Below are 6,123 nucleotides of genomic sequence, written 5' to 3'. Positions count from 1 at the left end.
AACGTGTATTTACATGGAAATGTGTATTTACAAGGAAACGTCTATTTACTGGAAACGTCTATTTACATGGAAACGTCTATTTACATGGAAACGTCTATTTACATGGAAACTTCTATTTACAAGGAAACGTCTATTTACATGGAAACGTGTATTTACATGGAAATGTCTATTTACAAGGAACCGTCTATTTTAAATGGAAACGTCTATTTTACATGGAAATGTCTATTTTACATGGAAACGTCTATTTTACATGGAAACGTCTATTTACAAGGAAACGTCTATTTACATGCAAATGTCTATTTTACATGGAATCGTCTATTTACATGGAAACGTCTATATCCATGGAAACGTCTATTTACATGGAAACGTTTATTTTCCAAGTAAACATCTATTTTACATGGAAACGTCTATTTTACATGGAAACGTCTATTTTACATGGAAACGTATATTTACAAGGACACGTCTATTTACAAGGAAACGTCTATTTACAAGGAAACGTCTAGTTACATGGAAACGTCTATTTACAAGGAAACGTCTAGTTACATGGAAACGTCTATTTACATGGAAACGTCGATTTACAAGGATACGTCTATTTACAAGGAGACGTCTATTTACAAGGAAATGTCTATTTCCATGGAAACGTATATTTTACAAGGAAACATCTATTACAAGGAAACATCTATTTACAAGGAAACGTCTATTTTACATGGAAACGTCTATTTACAAGGATACGTCTATTTTACATGGAAACGTCTATTTTACATGGAAACGTCTATTTACATGGAAACGTCTATTTACATGGAAACGTCTATTTTACATGGAAATGTCTATTTTACATGGAAACGTCTATTTTACATGGAAACGTCTATTTACAAGGAAACGTCTATTTACATGCAAATGTCTATTTTACATGGAATCGTCTATTTACATGGAAACGTGTATTTTACATGGAAACGTCCATTTACATGGAAACATCTATTTTCCATGGAAACGTCTATTTCCATGGAAACGTCTATTTCCAAGGAAACGTCTATTTACAAGGAAACGTCTAGTTACATGGAAACGTCTATTTACAAGGAAACGTCTATTTTACATGGAAACGTCTATTTTACATGGAAACGTCTATTTACATGGAAACGTCTATATCCATGGAAACGTCTATTTACATGGAAACGTCTATTTTACATGGAAATGTCTTTTACATGGAAACGTCTATTTTACATGGAAACGTCTATTTACAAGGAAACGTCTATTTACATGCAAATGTCTATTTTACATGGAATCGTCTATTTACATGGAAACGTGTATTTTACATGGAAACGTCTATTTACATGGAAACATCTATTTTCCATGGAAACGTCTATTTCCATGGAAACGTCTATTTACAAGGAAACGTCTATTTACAAGGAAACGTCTATTTACAAGGAAACGTCTATTTTACATGGAAACGTCTATTTTACATGGAAATGTCTATTTACATGGAAACGTCTATATCCATGGAAACGTCTATTTACATGGAAACGTTTATTTTCCAAGTAAACATCTATTTTACATGGAAACGTCTATTTTACATGGAAACGTCTATTTACAAGGACAGGTCTATTTACAAGGAAACGTCTATTTACAAGGAAACGTCTAGTTACATGGAAACGTCTATTTACAAGGAAACGTCTAGTTACATGGAAACGTCTATTTACATGGAAACGTCGATTTACAAGGATACGTCTATTTACAAGGAGACGTCTATTTACAAGGAAATGTCTATTTCCATGGAAACGTATATTTTACAAGGAAACATCTATTACAAGGAAACATCTATTTACAAGGAAACGTCTATTTTACATGGAAACGTCTATTTACAAGGAAACGTCTAGTTACATGGAAACGTCTATTTACAAGGAAACGTCTAGTTACATGGAAACGTCTATTTACATGGAAACGTCTATTTACAAGGATACGTCTATTTTACATGGAAACGTCTATTTTACATGGAAACGTCTATTTACATGGAAACGTCTATTTACAAGGACACGTCTATTTACAAGGAAACGTCTATTTACAAGGAAATGTCTATTTCCATGGAAACGTATATTTTACAAGGAAACATCTATTACAAGGAAACATCTATTTACAAGGAAACGTCTAGTTACATGGAAACATATATTTTACAAGTAAACGTCTATTTACGAGCAAACGTCTATTTTACATGGAAACTTCTATTTACATGGAAATGTCTATTTACATGGAAACTTCTATTTACAAGGAAACGTGTATTTACATGGAAACGTGTATTTACATGGAAATGTGTATTTACAAGGAAACGTCTATTTACATGGAAACGTCTATTTACATGGAAACGTCTATTTACATGGAAACTTCTATTTACAAGGAAACGTCTATTTACATGGAAACGTGTATTTACATGGAAATGTCTATTTACAAGGAACCGTCTATTTTAAATGGAAACGTCTATTTTACATGGAAATGTCTATTTTACATGGAAACGTCTATTTTACATGGAAACGTCTATTTACATGGAAACATCTATTTTCCATGGAAACGTCTATTTCCATGGAAACGTCTATTTACAAGGAAACGTCTATTTACAAGGAAACGTCTATTTACAAGGAAACGTCTATTTTACATGGAAACGTCTATTTTACATGGAAACGTCTATTTACATGGAAATGTCTATTTCCATAGAAACGTATATTTTACAAGGAAACATCTATTACACGGAAACATCTATTTACAAGGAAACGTCTCTATTACATGGAAACGTCTATATACAAGGAAACGTCTAGTTACATGGAAACGTCTATTTACAAGGAAACGTCTAGTTACATGGAAATGTCTATTTTACATGGAAACGTCTATTTTACATGGAAACGTCTATTTACAAGGAAACGTCTATTTACATGCAAATGTCTATTTTACATGGAATCGTCTATTTACATGGAAACGTGTATTTTACATGGAAACGTCCATTTACATGGAAACATCTATTTTCCATGGAAACGTTTATTTCCATGGAAACGTCTATTTACAAGGAAACGTCTAGTTACATGGAAACGTCTATTTTACATGGAAACGTCTATTTTACATGGAAACGTCTATTTACATGGAAACGTCTATATCCATGGAAACGTCTATTTACATGGAAACGTCTATTTACATGGAAACGTCTATTTACATGGAAACGTCTATTTACATGGAAACGTCTATTTACATGGAAACTTCTATTTACAAGGAAACGTCTATTTACATGGAAACGTGTATTTACATGGAAATGTCTATTTACAAGGAACCGTCTATTTTAAATGGAAACGTCTATTTTACATGGAAATGTCTATTTTACATGGAAACGTCTATTTTACATGGAAACGTCTATTTACAAGGAAACGTCTATTTACATGCAAATGTCTATTTTACATGGAATCGTCTATTTACATGGAAACGTCTATATCCATGGAAACGTCTATTTACATGGAAACGTTTATTTTCCAAGTAAACATCTATTTTACATGGAAACGTCTATTTTACATGGAAACGTCTATTTTACATGGAAACGTATATTTACAAGGACACGTCTATTTACATGGAAACGTCTATTTACAAGGAAACGTATATTTTACAAGGAAACATCTATTACAAGGAAACATCTATTTACAAGGAAACGTCTATTTTACATGGAAACGTCTATTTACAAGGATACGTCTATTTTACATGGAAACGTCTATTTTACATGGAAACGTCTATTTACATGGAAACGTCTATTTACATGGAAACGTCTATTTTACATGGAAATGTCTATTTTACATGGAAACGTCTATTTTACATGGAAACGTCTATTTACAAGGAAACGTCTATTTACATGCAAATGTCTATTTTACATGGAATCGTCTATTTACATGGAAACGTGTATTTTCCATGGAAACGTCTATTTCCATGGAAACGTCTATTTACAAGGAAACGTCTATTTACAAGGAAACGTCTAGTTACATGGAAACGTCTATTTACAAGGAAACGTCTATTTTACATGGAAACGTCTATTTTACATGGAAACGTCTATTTACATGGAAACGTCTATATCCATGGAAACGTCTATTTACATGGAAACGTCTATTTTACATGGAAATGTCTTTTACATGGAAACGTCTATTTTACATGGAAACGTCTATTTACAAGGAAACGTCTATTTACATGCAAATGTCTATTTTACATGGAATCGTCTATTTACATGGAAACGTGTATTTTACATGGAAACGTCTATTTACATGGAAACATCTATTTTCCATGGAAACGTCTATTTCCATGGAAACGTCTATTTACAAGGAAACGTCTATTTACAAGGAAACGTCTATTTACAAGGAAACGTCTATTTTACATGGAAACGTCTATTTTACATGGAAATGTCTATTTACATGGAAACGTCTATATCCATGGAAACGTCTATTTACATGGAAACGTTTATTTTCCAAGTAAACATCTATTTTACATGGAAACGTCTATTTTACATGGAAACGTCTATTTACAAGGACAGGTCTATTTACAAGGAAACGTCTATTTACAAGGAAACGTCTAGTTACATGGAAACGTCTATTTACAAGGAAACGTCTAGTTACATGGAAACGTCTATTTACATGGAAACGTCGATTTACAAGGATACGTCTATTTACAAGGAAACGTCTATTTACAAGGAAATGTCTATTTCCATGGAAACGTATATTTTACAAGGAAACATCTATTACAAGGAAACATCTATTTACAAGGAAACGTCTATTTTACATGGAAACGTCTATTTACAAGGAAACGTCTAGTTACATGGAAACGTCTATTTACAAGGAAACGTCTAGTTACATGGAAACGTCTATTTACATGGAAACGTCTATTTACAAGGATACGTCTATTTTACATGGAAACGTCTATTTTACATGGAAACGTCTATTTACATGGAAACGTCTATTTACAAGGACACGTCTATTTACAAGGAAACGTCTATTTACAAGGAAATGTCTATTTCCATGGAAACGTATATTTTACAAGGAACCATCTATTACAAGGAAACATCTATTTACAAGGAAACGTCTAGTTACATGGAAACATATATTTTACAAGGAAACGTCTATTTACGAGGAAACGTCTATTTTACATGGAAACTTCTATTTACATGGAAACGTGTATTTACATGGAAATGTGTATTTACAAGGAAACGTCTAGTTACATGGAAACGTCTATTTACATGGAAACGTCGATTTACAAGGATACGTCTATTTACAAGGAGACGTCTATTTACAAGGAAATGTCTATTTCCATGGAAACGTCTATTTACAAGGAAACGTCTAGTTACATGGAAACGTCTATTTACAAGGAAACGTCTAGTTACATGGAAACGTCTATTTACATGGAAACGTCGATTTACAAGGTTACGTCTATTTACAAGGAGACGTCTATTTACAAGGAAATGTCTATTTCCATGGAAACGTATATTTTACTAGGAAACATCTATTACAAGGAAACATCTATTTACAAGGAAACGTCTATTTTACATGGAAACGTCTATTTACAAGGAAACGTCTAGTTACATGGAAACGTCTATTTACAAGGAAACGTCTAGTTACATGGAAACGTCTATTTACATGGAAACGTCTATTTACAAGGATACGTCTATTTTACATGGAAACGTCTATTTTACATGGAAACGTCTATTTACATGGAAACGTCTATTTACAAGGACACGTCTATTTACAAGGAAACGTCTATTTACAAGGAAATGTCTATTTCCATGGAAACGTATATTTTACAAGGAAACATCTATTACAAGGAAACATCTATTTACAAGGAAACGTCTAGTTACATGGAAACATATATTTTACAAGGAAACGTCTATTTACGAGGAAACGTCTATTTTACATGGAAACTTCTATTTACATGGAAATGTCTATTTACATGGAAACTTCTATTTACAAGAAACGTGTATTTACATGGAAACGTGTATTTACATGGAAATGTGTATTTACAAGGAAACGTCTATTTACTGGAAACGTCTATTTACATGGAAACGTCTATTTACATGGAAACGTCTATTTACATGGAAACTTCTATTTACAAGGAAACGTCTAT

This window comes from Salmo salar, unplaced genomic scaffold (genome assembly GCF_965601325.2).
Source record: "Salmo salar unplaced genomic scaffold, fSalSal1 ptg000347l, whole genome shotgun sequence".
Taxonomy (NCBI): Eukaryota; Metazoa; Chordata; class Actinopteri; order Salmoniformes; family Salmonidae; genus Salmo; species Salmo salar.
Note: the sequence above shows the minus strand (reverse complement) of the source record.